Source organism: Plodia interpunctella, chromosome 24 (assembly GCF_027563975.2).
Source record: "Plodia interpunctella isolate USDA-ARS_2022_Savannah chromosome 24, ilPloInte3.2, whole genome shotgun sequence".
In the NCBI taxonomy this organism is placed as follows: Eukaryota; Metazoa; Arthropoda; class Insecta; order Lepidoptera; family Pyralidae; genus Plodia; species Plodia interpunctella.
This window is the reverse complement of record NC_071317.1, coordinates 805752-831517: the sequence shown is the minus strand read 5'-3', so window position 1 is coordinate 831517 and position 25766 is coordinate 805752. Positions and strand designations below refer to the sequence as shown.

The following is a 25766-nucleotide window of genomic DNA, read 5'->3' as shown; positions in this document are numbered from 1 at the left end:
GTAACTGATATTAGCAGTCGGTCCCTTCTAGTTATTTTACATCTGTACCTATACTACATTTATGTCTATTAATAATGCTTTCAACGATTGTTATTACATCAATAACGGATTGAAAACTTGCCAATAGTGTCCAATAACTACAATCTTGGCAGTTGCTCCATCAACAATATGTTAAACCTAGACGCACGGTTCATTTATCGGACAAGTTCACTGATTAACAACAATACGAAATTAAATGCCGCATAATCATCAATTAAAACATACACGTGTCAAATATTGCATTGATTTGTAACCAACATGAATAGGGACCAACTCTGTTCAAATGAGTTTCTTTCGGCATGTCTTCTCAGCAGTGGTCGTTCCGAAATGTCAGTAGTTTGTAGCTTGTGAGAAATAACTATAAAAATTGACGAGAAAAAGTGCCTGTGAAGGTCTAATTTCTGAATAAATGATTTGATTTTGATTTGATTTTGATTTTGAACCATTTATAATAACCTAGGTAATTATGAATCATTAGTCATTTATTTGCAAACGTGTACAGCGTAAGGATTTTAAAACACACACAGTACACAGTGAGGGTAGATATTGGCCATAAACATAAAGAGTCTGCAACGGTTTTCCGACAATTGCGTCGACGTTTGAACGACAGAACCCTTCATCTACGAACACGATTCGCCGACAGAATGTCTCCTCTGTTCTGACGCCCGATGTCGAAACATTCTGTCCACGAAATGTTCGTAGACGAAGCAACTGTCGGAGAACCGTTTCAGACTATGAACATAAAGTGTCTGTGATCATAAATAGTAACCATTTAATTATAAATAATGTTGACCATAAAGTGTCTGTGATCATAAATATTTTTCTGCTAATATCAGGGTAAGTTGTATAGATTTCTGTGTTTGTGTCCATCGGACCCGCGATATAAGCTTAGTGCTTAAACAGTGTCATGCCAGGAGGGCTTTTTCAAATATAAATTTATATAAACTATCTAAACTATTATTATAAAGGGGTTAGCGTTTGTGACTTTGTTTGAAGCGGTTAATCTCGGAAACTACCGAATCGATTTCAAAAATCATTTCACCATTAGAAAGGTACATTATCCAAGATTGCTAGAGGCTATATTTTATCTCAAAATTCTCACGGGAGCGAGTTCACGGGAAACATCTAGTATATAATATATTACATTTAGGCTATCTAATACTTTATCAGCAAGCTGTGAAACAAGCCTCGAGTGTTGAAAAGTACTAAAATACATCGTAATATAACGCAACGCAAATACTGCGATCCCATAAATAACACGATGGACATAGTCTCTGGGGAACCAGTGGTTCCCAAACATTCACAGATGAATTATATTGTGTACATAATTTGATTTTAAAAAAAAATAATTATTAAGGTAGGTTATATTTTACTACTAGCTATTGCCCGTGGTTTCGCCCGCGTGAATTTCCCACTGAATCATCAATTTCCCGGATAAAAGGTACCTTATTTCCTACTCCGTACTTCAAACTACATGTATGCAAAATTTAAGGAAGATTGGTTAAATAGCTAAAGCGTGAAGAGGTAACTAACAAAGTTACTTTCACATTTATTTAGGTTAAAGTCAAAGTTAGTTAGGACTAGCTATAATTATGATATTAAAGCGAGGCCCTATTGCTCAGTCGTGCTCTGTTGCAACGTCGCAGTACGTTGCAGCTGCGTTGTGCTCCGTTGTGCTCCGTTGTTTTCTATAGCTTTTGACATTGATGTGCATCGGCATACGTCGAAACTCCCTCGAAATTTTAACAATAACCCTTAAAATTTGTTATAGGTTTTTATATTTTAATGTAATTCCGAGAAATACGCAATTGCCATAAATAAAAAGTTACTATAAAACAATATCTCACACATCTCATTTGGTAAAACTGAAAATTTGAGTAAACATTGACCCGATTAAAAATATTATATAACAAACACAATGATATACAACTAAGATCAAGTACAAAACAAGAAAAATCATTTTCTCGACCGGTGATCGATTTCGGGATTATCAAAATACTAGCTGCGCCCCAGGGCTTCGCTCCCGTGGGAATTTCGGGATAAAATAGTACCAATGTACTGTTCCAGGTTATATTTTACCCGTGTACAAAATTTCACCGTCGAGTCCGTCGAGTCCGTCGAGTATATTTTGCGTGAAATAGTAACAAACATACATGCATACATCCTCACAAACTTTCGCATTTACCTGTATAATGTTAGCAAGATTTCCTTTCGGTTTGAGAACCGCTGGCCGTCAAGTGACCCGGCACTGAAACAGTAAACCGATGGAGCCGTAATTGTGACGTAGAGTGCTCGAAAGTAGCAAGTTACTTTTTAGCTCGCCATCTCTCGTTTCAGTGTTATTTTAATTCTTCTAAAGTCAGCAATCGTTAACTTAAACATGTATTTTATGGCCCGAATCAAAAACTTTGTTGACAAGATGTACTTTTATGGCTCCCAAATCAAAAAAACTTTGTTGACAAATTCAAATTGTTTTTTTTCTCACATTGCGGCGTGTGGTTCCTACCTAGAATAGGACCACTACAAATCCTCCCGTGGATGTCGTATGAGCCGACTAAGTGACACAAAGCCTTAACAGCTGATAGGCAACGATAGCATTCCCAAAGAGGGTTGACGTCAGGCGGGCGGCCGGTTGTAAAATCATAGCCAATTTAATGGCATCTTTTTTGCCCTGAGCTTTCGGGAGTCACAGCTCCGAATGTTACACGCAAAGATGAGAAATGAAAGTTGTTTTTTTTCTGATTGAAATTATCTATTTTGTGTTTCTTTTCTTTTATAACATGTCTTTAGGTCAATATTTTGACCGCCAGATTGACGAATTTAACCCTTTTATTTTACTTAAACTTTCTTGTACCAAATAACTTGTGTACTACTACTGAAATAGCTTGCATCGCAGAAACAGGCACAATAGACACAGAACTGCAGACAAATATTTGTGATCACAGTTGCAAATATTTGTCCACGCTATGAATCGAACCTAGTACCTCCATATAATTTCCACTACGCCATGGTGGTCGTCGGCCATTTTAGTTTATCATATAAAAAACCCGTGTCAAAAACTAACGTCAAACAAAACTCAATTCAAACTTTTCAGAGATTTCTGTATTTCGTTTCGCGTCGACAAAATTCGATAACAATAGCACACTCGATACGTCAGCCCAGTCCACAATATTACACGACGCGGAGCGTTTTGTAAAAATAGTGTCGATTTTATGAACGCAACAAATGGAAACTGTGCCCTTTCTATAGCTTTGTAGGAATAAATAAATAAATAAATAGGGGTGTTAACGCAAAAAGAGGGGTGTTATAACTTCAACGTGTCTGTCTGTGGCATCGTAACTCCCGAACGAATGAACCGATTTTCGTTTAGTTGTTTATGTGTCGTAGATAATTTTATCCCGAGTGTTCTTAGCCGTGTTTCATGAAAATCTGTTCGGCTGTTTAAAAGTTGTAGCGAAATTAATATTGAAAGTCTTGGGGGTTTTTTAATTTGTATAATAAATTAACTTGTATCATGTAATTATATTCATCGTATATGATAGTAAGTATATTTATAGTATAGTTATCACAGATACTTTATATTTTTCTGGCGTCCTCCAATATCTTCCATACATTCCTGTTCTTAGTCCTCTTGTCGCATCTTTTTAAGTCATCCGATCTTGTCTTACGCCTTCCTCTTTTCCTGTATCACTCGGTTGGAATCCATGAGGTCCGTCTGTGTGTTCATCACTCCGCATGCATGCGGCAGAGTGACCAGCCCAGCCACACTTAAGATTACTGTTTTTACTGTTAATAATGATAAAATGGTGATGGTTTTAGAAGAATGAATGAATGAATGAACGAACGAACGAACTAATGAACAAACGGAAGAGTGAATGATTTTTGTTATTTTCAAAGTAACAGAAATTATCTAGCTATATTTTACAGGTTCCTCTGTACCAGAGGGGCTACCATGAAACTTAAAACACAGAGTACGCCATTGCGTTCACACGTTCTCTCTTTTGTGTACACGGTGCGGACACGATATGGAAAACAGAGACAGCTTGTGGACGTGCTACAATCTTCGGCATTTAAGTTGAACCAAAATGGCGACCGTCAGCGCAGGTTTAATTACAGATAACAGTGTTATTTATGGGATTTTCCGTGGTTACCCGCGAAATTCAAAATACTCCATTATTTTTTCATAAATAATAAAAAACTAAAACACTAAAAATCCTTTCCAATACTTTCATCTCTAATTAAACCTGCGCAGACGGCCGCCATTTTGGTTCAACCTATGCGCCGAGTATTGTACGTATTTATATATTTCGTGGTAGGGCTTCAGATCACCATGAATCACACAAAGGTAGAAGCACACAGTGAAAAATAAGAAACAGTATAACGTATACAGTTATAAAAATAAAAGTTTATCAGTTTACACTTGTCTTTCTTTCACCGAAGTAATGTTATATCATTTTAAATAAATAAATAAATTAGGACAAATCACACTGATTGAGCTAGTCCCAAAGTAAGTTCGAGTCTTGTGTTATGGGATACTAAACTCAACGATACTATATTTTATAACAAATACATATATAGATAAACATCCAAGACCCGGGCCAATCATAAAAAGATCATTTTCCATGAGCCGACCGGGGATCGAACCCGAGACCTCTCGGTTCAGAGGCAAGCACTTTACCACTGCGCCACCGAGGTCGTCAAATTTATTTCTTTCATTCTATTTGTCATAAACGATCGTGAAATATCAAGAATACCGTCAAATCATCAACAGAAAGTAATAACTCATAATCGCCCAATACAGTAGCCCCACAATGATTTATACGACACTTGCTTATCATGATTTATTCCCATGTGATAAGGAAAAGTATTTTAATATTTGTTTCCTTATAATAACGAGAAAACTCGACGAAACGTTATATTGTATCGTTAAATGTCCGTGTCCCGTGTTAATGTCCTTTTCCGTACTTAAAACTATGTGTATGCAAAATTTCAAGAAGAGTGATTGAATAGCTAAAGTTTGAGGAGGTAACAAACAAAGTTAGTTTCACATTTATAATGATAATTATGGTTAGGTTTCTTTGGAAAGCGGTGAAAGAAAATTTGAAATCGATTAATCACTAAAATTACTTAGGCTTTAAATTGAGTAAATTAAAAAGTTATTTAATTTATCCGGTGTACGTCGTTTTAATAATTTAATTTTCTTTTTTTTTTATTACATAATGTCAACCAAAACTTAAAGTATACTTTAAATATTACTTTAAAATATATTTTGCCATTATCGTCCTTTACAATATTTGACACTGACAGAACGAGACAAAACATATTTGAGCATAAAGTATACACATGTATACTTTTTTTTAAACCACGTTTGGGGTCAAATAGTCTTCTAACTTTATGTTTAATTCATGTGTTCTTCCCTAAACAAATACAAACCAAACTTTCGCATTTCAAATAATTACTAAGAAACATACCACCAATACCATACACACAACTCTGAGCAACATTTCAATTGCCATTGTTGCGTTTTGAGGTCATTTTGTGTTTGAACAGGCCTAGTTTCGTGTTGGTATGAGTGAGAGTTTTAGTGAACAGTTCATGTAAAAAGAGATAGGTATTTAAATATTGGAAGAAAAGTGCAACAGGACACAGTAAACATGATAAAACTACTACAAATAACTGCTATGATTAAAATACATGTTCCAATGATGCACACAATAGAACGAGCAATGTGTAATTGGGAGTAAATTGTTTTATTAAAATTATTTCATTACGTATATAAAAACTGACGAAATCGACGAAAGTGGTTTGATGACATAAAGGATTGGACCGGACTTAGATACAACCAACTGAAAATAGCGGCCCAAAGCCGCGAGGGTTTCCGTATGCTGACCTCCAAACTTCAATTCGATGATGGCGCCCCATGATGATAATATAAAACTATTTCAACGAAGTATCGTTGAAATGCCGATATTTTATAACATAATACATTATACAGATAAACATCCAAGACCCAAGCCTATTCGAAAAAGATCACTTTCCATCTTAACCTGATCGGGGTTTGAACCAGTGATCTCCAGTGTAACTGTCCGCCATGATGGCCATTAAGCCAGAGAGGTCGCCAAAAGTATAACTTCCAAAATTAAATAGAATCCATTGGAATTGGGGCCAAATTCTTGGCCTGCCTTTGAAAAAAATCAGTTACAGCACTCGAAAAAACCGGTAAAAACCGGTAATTTCACTCGACGAAAAGAGGGGGTGAAATGAAATTTGCTTTATTTGTATTCCGGGATCGCGAGATCATTCCTCGGTTGAACGTAATTTTAACGAAAGTGGATTGATGCTACAGTCGGCAACACGTAAACCTTTACAAACCCTGAATATGAAACCAATTAGAATTTCAATATCCTTTAAATTGAAAATATTTTATAGAACAATCTAACTATAATATTTTTTACATTATACATTAAAGCTAATAAAAAAAAAATTAATATATATATGTATATTTTTTACAAATACAAAAATGCCAGTCCCTGCAATTTATTATTGTTCATGTAGAATGGCCATAAAGTTCATTGCTCCCACTTACCGATGACTAGAGATTGACAACATTCGGCTGCCATTTTGTTTGACAGCCGCACAATATATTTATTTGAAATTTGTTTTCTTTATTAAAGCCAGTGGTTAAAACGTAAAGAGTAACAAACCAACACAGTTAGGAAGATATAATTAATATCGTGTAAATCTACTTTTAAATAAATGTTGACGATTGCTACTGCGAACTTGTATGACCCCTACCGTATACCAAGTTACCGTGTTTACACAATTTTGCGATACATTTCATATATTCCGAAACTGTCGTTTTTGAAATTGGGAAAACATAGTACGCATGTGTCAATAGACTTTATGGCCAACCTTATTGAGTTTTACTTTACCTTAATATACATTAATAATAACCACATTTTGTCAATTGGCGTTTTTGAAGAAAAGTCTGGGGTGAAGTTTGTTGCGCCGCTTCTTCTCCTGCGCTTTGGAAGTCGGCAATCGATAAAAATACATTTTTTTTGACGTCGACAAGTGATGTATATCAACGGATGTTGAATAAACAATTTTGAATTTGAATTTGTATAGCCCTCTCTATCAATGTAGGTAATGAAAAGAAGCCATTAAATTTAAAATGAGTTTTTGCAAGACATTACCCTCCACATGATAATTAATTAGTCTGATATAACGGAACCACAGTACTACCCTTCATTCGGACGACAATGAGGGTAACAAAAACAACCACTTAATTCATTCTTTTGTTGGCCAGTCTAGAGGTGCAGCTCCACTGGAGTTCTTCTTCTTTACGAGTGTGTTAATGCTTACACTGATATCCGATTTTATTCAATTCGCGTAAAGGCATCTGACATGACTTTTAAGACGACCACCTACCGACATCTAGTGGCCAGTAGTTGCATACACACTGGTGAACTTAAACTGTCAAGGCTCCGATTGTAAAACTCATGTGGCACTAGTAGAATTCGAACCTGGGACCTTTCGATCTCAGGCGCATGGTTGTAACTACTGAACCACCGCTTCATTTGAGGTCAAATAAGGTAATTTCGTAAGAAGTCTCCTTGTCTGCTTCACTATAAAATTCAAGTCTCTATTTCTATCAAAAAAGCCTTTCGTGTTATCTTACAAATATACCAAATTCCTTCTGAAACTACTCTACGGTTACGGCGTTATTGAGTACCTAACAAACACATAAACATCTAAAAATAACGATTTACCTACTGGCACGGCTTCGCGACAAATGTAGCTTATGTCATCTTTCTAACTAAATCCATCCACACCAAAAATCGCCTCGATACAAAGCTCCGTTTTATATGAAAGAAGGAAAAAAACACATTTTCGCATTTATAAATAACTAGATGGTGCCCGGGGCTTCGCTCCCGTGGGAGTTTTGAGATAAAATATAGCCTATCTTGTATAATGTACCTTTCTAATGGTAAAAGGATTTTTTAAATCGGTTACGTAGTTTCGGAGATTACCCGCCTCAAACATACAAACTCAAAAAGGCTTACCTCTTCATAATAATAGTATAGATTAGTATCGACGAGTGTTATATAATCTGTGGCATGGATTACGTGTTAAAAGCGCGAAATTTTAAGAAATACTATTTCTTAAAGCGTTAATTATTTTTTTATACCTCAAATTAGTATTTTACCCGGAAAGTAGAGTGGGATTGCACCCTAATTCTGCGCCCTTTCACTTTGACAGGCCGAGACGTGAAAAATCGAGCGGGTCCGCACATGGGGTCCGAAATGGAAAATGGAGATAAGAAAATTAATTCACGTTTTTTGAAAAAGATTATCTTAACCTTATTCTAGTGTGATTTCTAGGTTGGTATTTAGATGCATGAATTTGAAGCTTGTAAACAGGGATGTTATGGATATAAAATTTAGGATATAGGAATAATTATAATAGGGTAGCGTATTGACGACCTCGGTGGCGCAGTGGTAAAGTTCTGGCCACTGAACCGAGAGGTCCCGGGTTCGATCCCCGGTCGGATCATGATGGAAAATGATCTTTTTCTGATTGGCCCGGGTCTTGGATGTTTATCTATATATGTATTTGTTATAAAATATAGTATCGTTGAGTTAGTACCCCATAACACAAGTCTCGAACTTACTTTGGGGCTAGCTCAAACTGTGTGATTTGTCCTAATATATTTATATTCATGTTTAGGGTGTTTCTCACATAGATATAAATACACAATGATCCGTGTGGCTTCTCAGCGCGTTTCGACCACTGCGGCCGCGCTTTCACGCATTATCTACTGGTTATGGAAACACGAATAGTTTACACGGGTATAAAATGAACTGGAATAACACATAGAGTACTTTCTATCCCGAAATTACCACGGGAGCGAATCCCCGGGGCGCAGCTAGTAATATAATAAAGTACGAGATGCGACAGATTAAACTTAAATCTAAAAACATTGAAATGTAATAAAAGAGAACTTACTAGTCACTCAAGCTGGCAGTCCACGTGTCTGTGTGTATCGCGTGCCTTTCAATCACTGAAACAATGTGAAAATTACATGATTTATTTAAGAAAAATAATGTATTTGTTTGCAAATGTATATATATATATATATATATATATATATATATATATATATATATATATATATATAGCACAACGTAAATACATATAGTCATATATTATTATTAATTTTTTTTTAAATTGAAAACTTTTTAGCGGCGTTGTGCACTTTTTGTGATGGGTGAAAAAATATTAAACTCGCGTCAGGACACGTGACGTGATAGAGAAAGTTCGTAATTACTCAAAACTGCACAACAACGTTGATATTCAAATTTTCACTTCTGCTTGCACTCCCCGGAGTGCAACTCGTTTCTTTTTTTTTTTCAAAAATGCAATTTTTGCCACAAGCAGAATACAATCGGAACTAAAGCGACGTGTAATTTTTACGACCATGTTATTAAGGTGTTATTACCCGTTGACGAGTTCCCTTGTAGGGAGCCTGGGTACATTATCAGTACATATCATAATAATGTACTGTCATAGGCTTTTCTTGAATAATAAATAAACATATTAGGACAAATCACACAGATTGACCTCTAGCTCCAAAGTAAGTTTGAAACTTGCGTTATGGGATACCAACTCAACGATACTATATTTTATAACAAATATTTATCTATATAGTTAAACACCCAAGACCCGGGCCAATCAGAAAAATATCATTTTCCATCATGACCCGACCGGGGATCGAACCCGTGACCTCTCGGTTCAGAGGCAAGCACTTTACCACTGCGCCACCGAAGTCGTCGAATTTTATAACGTCACTTCAGTTTTTTTTCCCCGCGCTAGAATAGGACCAATCCAAATCCTTCTTTGGATGTCGTACAAGGCGAGTAAGGAAAGAGAAACCTTGATAGCTTGATTCTGAGAGGTCTCAATTGTGATCGGTCACAAAATCCACAGGCCCTCACAGCCACGAATACAATTTTGAAAAACGAAAACAAAATATAATTTGGATTGAATGTGCGTCAATTATCAATGGCTGGATTTAACATCGGATAGAATGAATAGATTTTTTTTTAATGCGTCAATTCCGCGAGTCATCTCAGATTTAGGCGTCAAATTCCAAAACAAAAAATTCAAACAACATAACATCCCAACTGGGATACGCGAAAGTATAATATTTCGGGCCAGTCAATCAATCAATGGGTACCAAAGCGTCTAAAAAAAGACATTTTTTTCGTCCGAGCGTTGACACCGACAAATGATGGCCACCCAATGACGGCAAACGTAATGAAGGCCGTTTATTTTGTGGCCAAATTAATAGCCTTTCGTACTTATCAGCTTAATTGAACTTGATAGAATTTGGTTTAGTGTATGCTTTCATTATTGGGATTATCAGATGTAAACTGATGGATGAATATGGATGGATATGAATTATTTTACTAATAATCCGTATCCATTCTATTCATATCCGTAAACTACATTATAAATGTTACTCCCATCCCACTTCCCACTAACTTTATAAACGCGAAAATTCTATGTTTGTTACTTCTTAACGCTCAAACGGCTGGGCCAATTTTTATGAAATTTTTAATTTGATAACTTACAAAAATAAAGACAAAGATTTATTTATTTGCAAAAACATGAGTTTACATTTTCTTTCAATGTGATATTAAAGAAAAGCTTAATCCTACATGTTTCACCGTCCACGGGTATGCAAATTTGAATGGAGAGCATGCTATCGTACCACAAAACAAAATCGAATAAATAAAAGTAACTAAAATGAACTAAATTTAAAATAGAGTGTACAAATAATAAATTAAAATCTCTTAGAATACAAACCGTAACTTACCATGGTCGTAAGAAATGCTAGTAGTTTGTAGCTTTAGTAAATATTATTTATATGACGTGAAAAAGTGCCTGTGAAGGCACAAATTTCTGAATAAATGATTTGATTTTGTTTTTAATCCATAACCTTAGCGCACCAGGTATGTTAAACCTGAACCGGAACAAAACGTTTTGTATCGACAGAAAAACTTTCCTACATATATTTTACATACATTGTAAGGCTGCAAGCTTGATATTACGCAAGCGTTTTTAATATTTAAACAACTCGATCCTTACAACTTGGCGTTTAAAATATGTAGAAAGTGGAAAAGGAGTGGGTTGCACTAGTCAACTTTGATGTTAAGTTTAACCTGCGTGCTGCGGTCGTTAACGTCAAAGTTGACTGGTTAAAGCGTGCTAAATAGATAGAGAACTATGTTTTAGGTTATAAATCAGGGATCAACATGAAATCAACACATGTCATGTTAATCTGGCTTATCTGATAATCCTAAGATAGTCCAAGATACAATCACTAACCAATCACAGCTATCGCAAGCTCGCATCCCTTAATTTTATTGGTAATTGAGATCGAACATATCTAATTTAGATCGGACATGATATAATTATAAATTAATGTAAATATAGATAGCGCACGTGATGAGATTTCACTCTCGTTTCTAAATTTGTACACTATACTTGCTGTACCAGGCAATGTTATTTTAAATATTACTATTTTATTTTTAAAAATACTTACGTTTTTATGCAAACTATGTAAAATATAGTATTTTATACAAGCGACTGTCAGACTTTTTGACTAAATCCTACAGGAATCTCGTACTTTCGGGACAAAAAGTACCCCATATGTTGATCCTAAGTATCAGTTATCGCAATACTAAAATATAATATTGTAAATTAAATGATGTTTACCAAAGCTACAAACTACTAGCTACAGAGATGGACAGTAGTGGACTGCTAAATGACACCAATAGTTTTGATTAGTTCAAAGAATAGAAGACTTCACTTCAGTCCAAACTATATTTTGCGTCATTCTCCATTGTTAATCTCACCAGCATTGCTTTAATGGTCCAGTCACAATAGCACAAATGTATAGTCCCATTTCAGTCTTCAGGGATATTATACCTATGTTAGTTTTAATAGTCTGTTTATTACATATAATAATAATAGTGATATGAATGGGAAAGCTAGTTTACATCTACGATTTAAAAAAAATATTTATTGACAGTTTTTGATAAACAAATTAGATACTCGTAGTATAGTCTGGTATAATATCCGAAAAAAAAACCGCCTTTTTTTTGTTGTGTGTGCCACATTGAATGCATCGTCTCGAAGCCTGCAATTTTAATTCCCAGCCACGTTCGTAGTCCAGCCGTGGGGCTGGGCTACGAACGTCGCTGGATATTAAAATGGGACTGTATTTTGTGGTGTGTGGACTGTATTATGTGGATAATACAGTCACATAAAAATGTAAATTAGACCTTCACAGGCACTTTTTCTCGTAAATTTTTATATTTATAGTTATTTCTCACAAGATACAAACTACTGTCTACAAATTACTGTCTAAACATCGAAAGCAGCATACAAATCTAGTAAGTGGGTTATTAACTCGCAAGACTAGATTATGAACAGACAGAAACGGCTGAATAAAAACTTCAAGTCTTCACCCCTCGTCCCGTGTCAACTAACTAGGTCCATTACTCCACTTTTTCCACAAGCGTTACATCCAAACTCCCCTAAAAACATTTATCCTGTCCATTCGCCTCCCCCCTCTCTGCCCCCTCTCCTTGTCATCTGACGTAACATCCTAATTTTGTACGAAAGCGTATTTTCATCTAGTATTTATTTTCTCCCCGTCTTGATCCATTGGTAGCCCAACATATCTGTTATATAATTAGAGGACAGAATACATTGAGAATTATTCGCCCTATAGCCAGCCCTATAGTCGTTTTGACGACCTCGGTGGCGCAGTGGTAAAGTGCTTGCCTCTGAACCGAGAGGTCCCGGGTTCGATCCTCGGTCGGGTCATGATGGAAAATGATCTTTTTCTGATTAGCTTGGATGTTTATCTATATATGTATTTGTTATAAAATATAGTATCGTTGAGTTAGTATCCCATAACACAAGTCTCGAACTTACTTTGGGGTTAGCTCAATCTGTGTGATTTGTCCTAATATATTTATTTATTATTTATTTATTCCTCGTGGCTGATCGTGGTCATTATGTGGAATGAAACACATACAACAACTTTCATTCCTATGTAAATGTATCATCTATAGTTACAAATAAATATACCTATTTCTATTTCATTCACTCACTCATCACGAATACTCGAAAACCACTAAGCCAGTTAAGATTAAATTTGTCAGAGTAAAATGTGACTAAGAGACGTCCCCTAAGATAGGATTTCTGGAAATCCCATCCGGTGAACGCGGGTGAACGCGGGCGTAGCTGCGGGCAAAAACAATCCCAATCCCAACTAATATTATACATGCGAAAGTTTGTTTGTTTGTCACCTTTTCACGCGTTATCTGCTCAACCAATCTTCTTGAAATTTCGCATATTTATAATTAAGAGTAGATAGAAGGACATAGGGTACCTTTCATTACGGAAAAAAACGATTGTCCCCATGGTGTTTGCGAAAAACCTGCATTCCATTACAGGTAGCGCTAATAGATGGCGCTAAATGTTAATAAAATAAACTTTGCAATAAAAACACTAGATGGCGCTGTAGGTATTTTAAATGCGCTATGAATATTTTCAATCAACTGTCCCAATCCCATTTTCATACGGAAGAAAAAGCTGTTCCCGAGGGCATTTGACCGGTCGAAGCCGCGGGTACACAGTTTCGTAATAAATGTAAGTAAACATTCCACACATACATAAAATACATACTTTAGCAAATCAGTCTAATAGAAAACCACTTAGTCGGGAGATTTAATTACGGGATAGAACAAAGAAAATCGTAAATTTATTATTACACAATATGGATAACGTTTCTTGTATTCCGAGTCGTTCTTGTTGAAGACAAGACATAAAATATTGTCATGTCTTTATTTCATAAATAAAATACATTCTAAAATCTTATTTGCGGTTGAAGCGGTGGTGTAATGGTTAAGACGGCCCGCTCGTGGATCGAAAGGTCCTATGTTCGAATCCTACTCGTGCCACATGAGTTTGTATACCAATCTGACTCATGTATAGTAGTTTTCATCGTCCACCACTTGCTTCCGGTGAAGGAAAACATCGTGTGGAAACCTGCACACTGGTTGATTCTTATTAACTTATGTGTGAAATGCAGAAGGCAATGGCAAACCACTCCATTAATAATGCCAAGAAAGTTGTTGTGTTTGTTTCATTCCACGTAATAACCACGACCCTCAGCCATGAGGAATACGACTATGGAGAAGAAAATCTTATTTATACAATACAGACCTAGTAACACAAAAGTAATTTATGTAAATTCCAAAATCTTCTTTATAATATGTCGAAAAAAATTGGACCTAGTAACATAATACATACTTTACACAGACACTAATTATAACATGAGAAGTTTAACTGTATGATTAAACATAACTTGAGAATTTAACTTCTTTTTACACATTTTTTTTGACAAATCATTCAAGAGAAAGAGAATGAAAGTGGATATTCTTCTCGAACCTGGGACCTTATTATCCTAAATGGACGTCTTAACGCAGTCCACGACAATTTCAATTTATTTCTCACGCAAATAAGACATGTCTCAAAAGACAACACGATGTCTTACGAGACGGAAGTTGCTTATCACTAACGCTGGTAAATTTCGAAATAAATTTACCACCCAATATTAATTAATCTTCTGTTATAAATTATCTAAAACAATACATTTAAGGATTTCTATACTAATGTATTGTTATATGACAAGAAAGAAAATGCCATTTTTTGTTAATTGTGGGTTGTATATTGTTTTAGAAGACTGTGGTTTTAAATATTTTTGTAAATGGGTACATTATTAAAATAGGCTTTACTAACATATAATATAATTTTTTTTTGTCTACCTAAGCACTGCACTTTTACTACAGATTCCCTCACATATATTTATTATTTAAAGTGTGTTTGCAACTTGCCAGTAGATGGCGGTAGCCGCAAAAGTAATATCTGATGCCTTCAGGCGACATGAACAAAATCTTACACTCCCGACTTTGAATAACATACTCGATATTGAAACATGGCGTTTGGTCGTGCAATAAAACCACTCTATATCTTGAAGTGTATGTCAGAGAGGAGACTAAGGGACACATGCTCTTGGCAGCTGATAGGTAACAATGGCATTTCCAAGGATTGACCTCAGGAAGTCGGCTGGTGTGTAAAAACAGCAGAATCTTCGAAAGGTTTATTATGATTCCGGGTTTCGCGCCGTCACAAAAATGTAAATATTATATTATAATTACGTCAATAAATATAAAGTATGTAAATCGGAACACATAAATAGGAGAAAGAGAAAGAGAGAGAGAGAGAGAGAGAGAGAGATTCGATAAAAAAGAAGAAAGCAACAATAAAAACAATAGTCTTCGATAATTCATAATTTTCAACAAACATTGTAAGATATTCGTAATCACATATGAAACGCATGATCATAATTTCTATTTTGATCCCAACTCAGATTACGAAGATCTATCGACACCCATGTTGATCCAAATTGAAGACTTTACTCATGGATCAACGTAACTATGTTTATTTATGCTCATATGAGTAGTGATGGATTTGATTCGCCGTATCTAGGTAGAGAAAAACCACACACACACACAATTTCAACTTTGGGGTTTCAACTCTGTCTCATCTGAGCGTATTTCTGGTTACTTCGGCAGCCGTTGAGCGTCGGAGCTCAGAGTTCGTTTTCCTACTTTTTCGTCTCCACTTCGCACGGTCGTCGGCAGGTGTCAGACCATTGGCACGCATATAATCCTTGACGACATCAAGCCAGCATTTCTTAGGTTGTCCCTTCTGCCAGTGCTAGGGAGGGGCTACATAGCCAGATTTTTGTTTCTTTAATTTGCCGGTCTACGGAAGACGTGGCAACATCATGTCCTGGCATTTTCCCTCTTCAAGTAACTATTTCATAAATTACAAAGTTTAAAGATGACCTCCTTAACAACAGACAAGTTTGTCATGTCTAAAGGCCATTCCTAAGTGCATTCGCAACGCGTAAACTTGCTTCACCTGTGACATTTGAAACAGTCTAGCGGTTAAGGTGCCTGTGAACAGTCCTAGGTTCGAATTCTAATCAAGCCGCGTTTTGTGTACCAGATTGATATGTAGACTCATATTGTAAAGTTTTCATAGACCACCACTTGCTTGAGATGAATAAAAACATCGCGAGGAAACCTGCACACAGGTTGAGGTTAGTTTACTAGTATGTATACAACGAACTTTTCACTAGATGGCGTTAGTTAATGATAAAAGCCATGTTAGATGCCTTTGCATGTAGTGTTAACAAAACACATTAGATACGAAATAAAAAAGACGTGTAATATTCTCTCTCTCTTCCATTCTTGTTGCATTCACAGTCTGAAGCCCAGGTTTCCTGTAAAGAATAAATATTGCAAGCCATCTAAAGTCCTATGTTCGATATTCCCAGGGCAGGCAAATATAATATTATATTTTTACTTATTTTCATTTTGTCGACAGTTCTGGGTGTGTTATATGTGTAAATTTTGCAAAACATTTTGACTAGCTACAGTTGACCAATGAATTTTATTACGTTCCAATTAAGTACTTATTGAAACAACGCGTTAACGTCATAAACACGTACCGGATAGGCTAATATCGTAACAAGACACTATTTATGAGTCATAAAGTTCACCCGACGAGATTGTGGGTTACTCCCCGCATGTCCGTCCGATTTGGTTTGACAGATAGAGAAAGACTACATTTCCCTTTCGCTCACACAAGTCTGTCTGTCAATAAACTTAAGATAATAAAGGCGTTGTCTTCGTGGTTGGCAACACTAGGTGTTTATCATCCAATCGTTACTATAGTCTTTAGTACTATAAGATCATTAAAAAATCGTATAGTAACCTGATAAAACTCTTACGAGCACCTACGTAAATGTGGCGAGTATTCGGCATAAACACTAGTGTAAAATCAAACCGCTAAATACTCACGACACCAGTTTATTTTACTTTGTAAAATAAACAATACTTTCTTATATTCGTCCACTTATGGATTAACTGCCATTGAGTGACAATGTCGATAGTGTTAACACTGTCGCTGCTCAGGACCGAATGCCCCGCTCGTGACACTGCCCGAATAACCACCTCCCCACCATACTACCCCTTCTTTTCAAAACTTGTCTGTCCGTTAATCAACTTTCTTTAAATTATTATAATTAATGATTAATTAAAATAATCTTATAATTTAAAATATGTTTATATATTAATAAAACTTAATGCTAGTTAACTTAAACTGTCAACTGTTACTTCATCGGAAGCAAAAGGTCTATGAAAACTAATGTAAATGATTAGTATTGGTATATAAGCTTATGTGCCACGAATGATTCGAACCTGGGACATTTCGATCATAGGCGGGGATGGTCTGAACCACTTGACAGCCAGCTTCAATATAGTTCAAAGAATTGTCACAAAAAACGTTCATCAGCGAAAGAACTACAAAACACGATACACGACCTCAATCCAATAAACTATTCTATAATTAATTTGAAGATATAATACTTTCCTTATACTCAACATTCACTGCATGTCCGTCAGTTAGACTAAACTGAATTACAGTAATTAACACTACCTTTGCCGATGTGACGGCTAAATATAGACCCAGATCTCCGCATACTATGTAATATACTATGTGGACTTCAAAGTCCATATTTATATTACACTAGATATTGCCCGGGGCTTCGCTCCCGTGGGAATTTTGAGATAAAATATAACCTATAGCAATCTTGGATAATGTACCTAATGGTGAAATAATTTTTGAAATCGGTTCCGTAGCTTGGAACATTAGGTACCCGCTATAAACATACAAACTCACAAACCCTAACTTCTTTATAATAATAGTAAAGACTATCTGTACAACCCGCAGCCTCGACCGCGTGGTTTTTACGGGAGCAGTTATTTTTCCGGGATTAAATGTACCTACTCATGTCCTTCTCCGTGTTTCAAATTACACAAAATACACGCAGTTTGTAACATATAATAATGGCATTAGTAGTTGCCGTACGAAGTGCGTACTAAATCCATACATACAATATTTTAAGATTGGTTGATTACTATACGTCAACGTCAGTTGACACGGACGTGCTTGACGCACGTCGCAGCACGTCAGGCATGTCTCTTGTTGGACTACACGCTCGCAATCTTAAATTAAAAAAGAAAATGTCATCTTGACTTTTCTCTCTTCCGTCTAGGCTGGATACCAAATACAATTTTCGCTCTCAACGAAATCAAAATATAACTCAAATCTTGTGCAATCTCGGCCGATGTTTTATTTACATATAACATCTCTAAAATTTAATATGGTGTTGACTACACTCTGACCGCGTGGTCCGACTTCATTTGTCCGACCAATCTTACTTACTGTACTACTTAACTTCTAATCTTCCCAGAATTCTGTGAAAATGCGTGTTTTCTTAGTTTTCTTTTTATATAAATTAAGGCCGAAAACACATATCACATCCCGCAAAATAATGAAGATAATCAAGAGCAGAAAATTGCCAGAGCTCAGCGTAAGTACTGTGAATAGAGCGCGCTTCGGGAATAGTATATTCTTTTTTTATATATATATATAATGTCATAAACAAAAGAAATATGTGGAGCTTGTATGACTGTGATATTCTGTCAATTTTGGAGTTAAAAAATAATTCCTAATATACTTTAATCGGCCAATACAAAAATATGTCAATAGTTAAGCGCGTAACTAATAAAACTGATGAATTAAAGTGACATTTAATTATATTTCATGAGTAACATTTAGAAATAAGTAAATAAATATGCACTTAAATAAAAATAGTCTAATTTTAATTTTGTATTTCTTTTTCGTTACTACATTTTAAATTAATCTGAATAAAATATGTTTTAACTAATTAAAGTTAAATAAAACTATATTAGAACGTTCTTGAAAACCAAAAAACAAAATTTTATAAGTGGTTACACTTATAAATTTTAAATATCCACATATACAGACAGGCAGAATGAATTAATAGCAATAGCTGTTATTTATATATTTAATCTTGTTATTAAGTTCTATTTTTAACCCCCGACGCAAAAAGAGGGTTGTTATTAGTTTGACCGCTAAGTGTGTAACCTGTGTGTCTATCTGTGAACGTGGCACCGTAGCTCATCAACGGCTGAACCGTTTTTTTTTTTTATTTTTATGCGGTAGTTCTTAGATATGTTCAAAATCGGTTAAGCTGATCAAAAGTTATAACGAAATGAATATTGAAATTCGGGGGATTTTTAATTTGTCTAACAAATAAACTTGTTTGTATATAATTTGTGTGTTTAAGGTTTCTTTTAATAAATTATTTTTCTATCTATTCTGTATACATTCTGACAGTGTGCTGCGCGCTCTACATGCTCATACTTCCTCTAAACCGTGGGCTAACAATGCATAAATCAGGATTAGTTTAACTGCAACCTAACAAGATTCGGGGGAATGGCCGAGCAGGGAATCGAATAATGGACGGTTACCTTTCCTGGCTTTTTAAGGGTATTTTTTGACCTCTAAAGATGACCTAGTTAATTTTCAAATCAAGAATCGATTGTAGGTTAATTTTTTTTGTTTGCTGACGAAAAATTATATTGTATTTCATTTATAATATAATAAAGAATTTGTATTCAGGTGTGTGGCGTGTGGTTCCGCCGCAGAATGTCACTCCGTATACTCCATCCCTTTCACGCTGACCCCGGGCTTCGCGGCTTCACGACCCAGAATGTAACATGACAGAGAAAGTACAGAATTTATTTTTTATTTTACTAATATAGTTTTACAACTGTGTGATATTAACTAGCTTTAGCTCGCGGCTTCGCCCGCGTGAATTTCATAGTAAAATCTCGGCCATTCTTTAAGGAAAACTATGAAGAATATGTTTACCAATTTTCAGCTTGAAAATTTCATTACGTCCCATACTATTTTTTACCCCCTTTTGAAGGGGTTGAGGGTTAATTTTCAAAAAAATCTGAAACACGTTTTTATTAATTTGTTGTAAACAACTAAAATCCAAATTTTCAAGTCACCAACTTCAACGATATAGAACTTTCAGATAAAACTTTTTCACCCCTTTCACCCCCCTCGGGGTGGGATTTCCAAAAATCCTCTCTTATTGCTCACCTACACTCCCCAGGCCACCTACATGCCAAATTTCAGCTTCCTACGCCCACTAGTTTCGACTGTACGTTGTCTGTCAGTCAGTCACTAAGGTCACAGTTTGTGAGGATGTATGTGTGAATACTTGTTACTCTTTCACGCAAAATGTACTGGACGGATTGTTATGAAATTGGGTATACACCCAAGACAAGACATACCCGTGAGGGTAGAATATAACCAGGAATTATCACATAGGATACTTTTCTATGCAGTATGTCTATTTCTTCAGATAAAATATAACTTATAGCAATATTGGATAATGTTATAAGAGAAGAGAAGGACTTGAGTAGGTATGTCCGTATATAAAAATATACGAGTATATATAGATTTATTGAATTTTTGAATTCTCTTTCATATTCGTGTACGAGTGCATGTGGTGCAATACAAAAACCTTCTTTTCCATCGGTATAGAATACAAGCGACCAAACACTCGGACAGTTTAGAGTGGCCTAGTTAAAACTTGACGACCAATACCCACGGAAACTCCATACAAAATTCGAGAGAACAGTCTTAAATAAAAAAAGCCGAGCACTGAAAACTTTTAACAATATCCCTTGAGGTCCTCAGAACCATAGATTTATGAAACAATAGACAAATACTCGTAAAAAGACACAAAAAAAAAGGAACAGTGATTAAAAAATATTTTGTGCTTGATGATGATGAAATATTTTGTGCTCAAGATGGTTGATTTAGCAGATAAAGCGTGTAAAGGTGAATTTCACGAGCGTTTTCAACTCCGTCGCGGGTTCTCATTAAATTGTACCATACACATTAATCAATTTAGTTATCCTATTTTATAAATAATTAAAGTACTGGTACAATGTCAATTTGAAAAAGTTTAATTAAAAAAATATATTCTTTATTTAAAAAAAAGTCGGACACGAATGAAACGCTACACGCCGCTTTCAAACGCTCGTGAAATTCACCCGTAAGGATGTTTCTCAGAGCGTTTCGACCGCTTCAGTAGCGCTGTCATTATAATTTATCAAAGACAAGTATTAATTTCTTGAATTCATGAATTTGTTTAATTTGTACTGTGATAATACTGTGATAATGTATATTTTATGAATGATTGATTTTGGAATGATTCCTTCCTTATGAAAATTGGACGTAATAATGATCGTAATGACAGCGTGGCCGCAACGGTCGTAGAATAACAAATGAACTTTTGCACTTAATACTGGTTAGGTTCTGATACAATTCCTATACGAATTAGGAAAGTGCTTGTCGGTCAAAATCCGTTTTCTTCACACTCTTGACAAAAAGTACTTATTCGTATAGGAATTGTATAAGAACCTAATCTAAACAAGTATTAAGTGCAAAATAGTGTTCATTTGTTATTCTACGACCGCTGCGGCTTAGGGTTCCGTAGCCAAATGGCCCTTATAGATTCGTCGTGTCTGTCTGTCCGTATGTCACAGCCACTTTAGTGTTGAAACACCTCCCGATCAGAAAGTCTAAGTAACAAAATGTCCAACAAAGCGAAATGTCTAATGAGCAATCTACCTAGCTAGCTAATCCTTGGTAAGTATATGTATTCTGTGAACCGCATTAAGATTTTACACAAAAATAGAAAAAAAAAACAATAAATTTTGGGGTTCCCCATACTTAGAACTGAAACTCAAAAAATTTTCAATACCAAAAATTGGTTAGAACGAGAACTAGTAAGTATTTTTTAACGTAAATATAAAAATATAAAAGAATATTTATTTATTTCTTAAAACATCGATCAACAAGTACTTTTATGTTATGTTACTTGCTGCTACGGAACCCTTAATGGGCGAGGCGCTTTTTTTTATTTAATTTAATATCGCGACAAGTCTACCGCCATCACAAGTCTACGGCCGAAACTTCCTCCTCCAAGTAGAAAGTAATTAGAATTATTTTCAATCCATTTTATACATTGTCTCACTCACGGATGATCCAAGTCACGATTGCAATTCTTATTAACAAAGTTTGAGTAATTATTTGAATAAGAAATGGAATAAAATGAGATTTTTTTTTATGTATTTTTAACAGGACATCCGTGGTGGTCATGTGGCGTAATTTGTTCTTCTGCTCACAAATTCCAAGTTTGAATCCCACTCTTTGCTTCATGAATTTATTACAAATTCAATTCTTCCTTAGCATCCGCGCGTTGGAGCCCAGGGTTCGCTTTCCTACTTTTTCCTCTCCACTTCGTCTGATAATGACTGTATTGTAATCTCAATTTATTACAATTACAGTATCACGTCTTTATGTCTTACGGGTTAGTCAGAGCCAAGAGTAGATGTAATAAGCCACATATACTATAATGCTATCTATATCTAAGCGGTGGTGGTGTAATGGTGGATCGGAAAGTCCCAGGTTCGAATCCTACTCGTGCGACATGAGTTTGTATAACAATCTGACTCATGTATAGTAACTTTCATCGACCACCACTTGCTTCCGGTGAAGGAAAACATCGTGAGGAAACCTGCACACTGATTGATTATTAACTTGTGTATGAAATGGAGAAGGTAATGCTAAGGTAGACACTCCATTACTAATGCCAAGAAAGTTTTTGTGTGTGTTTAATTCCACGTAATGACCACGACCCTCAGCCATGAGGAATACGACTATGAACAATCGATATCTACACATTTAATAAAACTGTAAGTGGGCTATGTCATACGACATATATATAAGGAAAAATAATTATAGGGGATCTTTTGTCTGTATGTTTGTTTGCGCAACACGCGCATTATCATCGCGCAATTTTAAAATGTGGTTAACGTTTAATTTACCCTTTTGTCTTACATTTTATTTTTTAAAATAATTTAAAATTTATCGTTGACCCCAATAAAAGAAAAAATGATGTGGTTTTTGCAGTTGTATAGAGGAAGATCTAACTTAAAATCTGGTAAAGGTTTCATCGCAATACGTTGCTTAGAACCCGAAATTTCGATAATAAGTTATGAGCGGACGCACAAAATATATACGGGCGAAGCTGGGGGCAAAATCTAGTAATGTTATACGTCTAATAAAATTCTATACGTTTGTCGGTCAATCTCATGTCACGGAGACCGTAAATCTTTGTTAGTATTATGAATTGATTGGTCATGCGCAGATTGTTATTGAGATTTTTTTATAGCCACAGTTCAGGTCACTGGTCTTCTTTGATTTATATCTTTGTATCATTCTCGCGGTTGCATTCGAGTTTTTGACGCCGCGAAATGACACTTAAACTGAACCAGTATTTTGCTTCCTTCCGCACGTTGTTTTCGACCCCGCCATTTATTGTCAGGTAGTCGGATATACACTAGTGAAGTGTCCACCAGTGTGCAGGTTTCCTCACGATGTTTTCCTTCACCAGAAGCAAGTGGTGAAGCTATGAAAACTACTATACTCAAATCAAATTACAATTTTTCAGTTCAGAATTCAATTGTTCAGACACAAATTACAGAATACAAACTCATGGGGCGCGAGTAGGATTCGAACTTGGGACTTTCGATCATTGGCGGACGGTCTTAACCACTAGAACACTAGTGCTTCAAAGAAAAAAGGTGGAAAGAACGAATCGCATTGATATAAATAAATAATAAATGAATATGTATGTACAAATCACACAGATTGAGCTAGCCCCAAAGTAAGTTCTAGACTTGTGTTATGGGATAACTATACTATATTTTATAACATATACATATAGATAAACATCCATCACCCAGGTCAATCTGGAAAAGTTCATTTTTCATGTTGACCTGACCGGGGATCGAACCCGGGAAGGGAAGGATATTCAAAAATTTATTTGTTGGCGTTTTCTAGACAGGCCATGTAGAGGGGGTATCTTCAGTTCAGTCCCACCTGTGAAGTTTATTATTGCGTGGTCCCACCGCTATCAGGAAGATTAGAGAGAGTAAGATATATTAGTAAAAACACACTGTCATCGAACAGTTCGTCAAACTTTGGCGGATTCGGTATACATTGGTGGTTTTTAAAATAAAAGCACTCATACTAGCTACGCAATGTTCACGCATATGCGTCGTCCGGCGGCGACAGTGGGGAACTGGCAATCATTGTAAATTCATTCTTCGTTCGTACCACTGAGATTTGTCCCACTAATAATTTTCTCCGTTCATCCCAAACAATATCGTCTTCTTTCGTCTCGATGTGAAAATTTTATTATTTTATTATTGCTTCGTCCCATTTTGTATAACACGTTGGGCTCATTGCTTTTTATAAATAATTTTCTTTATAAATAAATACATTTTCGTACAGAAAAGAGGTAAGGTGTATCTTGTATGTCAGCTATTTAAAATAGCCACTTATACCTTTTTCCGTGAGATATAATTGAATAATATTATAATTACACAGACAAACAGACAGATTTTTTGACAAATTTTTACTTTATTACTTATGACTCGCCTAATTTTGTTTTTATATAAATATATTTAATGTACAGAGTTTTTTCTACTATTTTATTATATGTATTGATCATTCTCACAAAAATATTTATTGTTAGCTGTAAAGTTACTTACTTGAGAACTGGGACGAAGCAGGAATATAAAAACGACAAAGATTTTTTTGGAATGTGGGACAAGATTTCAGGACGAACGAAGAATGAATCGCATTATATACGAACCCTAAGTACTACTTGGTGAATAAAGTTATGGAAAAAGATGTTATTTCAAATTCACCGTTACCCGAAATAGGGGTGGTTTAACCAAAGCTACATATTTCAACCCCTGAAGCTATTTAAGGGGGAAGACACCACAAAGTGTGTGCTTAAACATAGCCTTAATTAAAGGTGTTCTTTATTTACCGTGTTAATTAAAATGCAGCTTTATATGCATTGCTTAAGTTTTATTTTCCAACGGCGTACGCTCCGAGGCTTAGGGTTATCGCTTCAAAGAAAAAGTGCTTTCGTACGATATGTAATTTTTAAAAGGTTTCTGTTTCTGCTAACAAATTACGTACGGTTTGTTATAAGATAATCTTTTACCATGTATTTACTTTAAATACATTTTAGTCCCTATCTATATCTATACTATTATATAAAGAGGTAAGCATTTGTAAGTTTGTATGTTTGAACTCCGAAACTACCAAACCGATTTCAAAAATTATTTCACCGTAAGAAAGGTACATTACCTATCCAAGATTGCTATAAGCTATATTTTATCTGAAGAAATAGACATATTGCATAGAGAAGTATCCTATGTGATAATTCCTGGTTATATTGTACCCACACGGGTATGTCTTGTCTTGGGTGTATACCCAATTTCATAACAATCCGTCCAGTACATTTTGCGTGAAAGAGTAACAAACATACACACAATTATCCTCACAAACTTTCGCATTATATTAATAATAGAATACCAAAACGTGTATGAGGTTTGCCTGATGTTAAGCAAACTTCGCAACCCATTAAAACAACGGAGCGCAACGGAGCTAAAACGACTGAGCAATGAGATGGCTTTAATGTTTAACGTGTGTTGTCCTTCAGATAATACAAGTTTATATGTTAGACAAATCAAAAATCC

The 25766-nt window shown here is 35.4% G+C and overlaps 2 protein-coding genes across 3 annotated transcripts in view; one reads left to right on the top strand and one right to left on the bottom strand.

The window, feature by feature from the left end:
* LOC128680515 (coiled-coil domain-containing protein 63-like) overlaps positions 1 to 25766 on the top strand; it is a 410628-nt gene that overhangs the window by 334548 nt on the left and 50314 nt on the right. The gene's annotated exons all lie outside the window — the stretch shown is intronic.
* Positions 1 to 25766, bottom strand: part of Octalpha2R (alpha2-adrenergic-like octopamine receptor) — a 398792-nt gene that overhangs the window by 354502 nt on the left and 18524 nt on the right. For both annotated transcript variants that reach the window (XM_053763722.1, XM_053763725.1), the window contains exon 2: positions 9049 to 9103. The gene's annotated coding sequence lies outside the window, so the exon portion shown is untranslated. The remainder of the gene's footprint in view (positions 1 to 9048; positions 9104 to 25766) is intronic.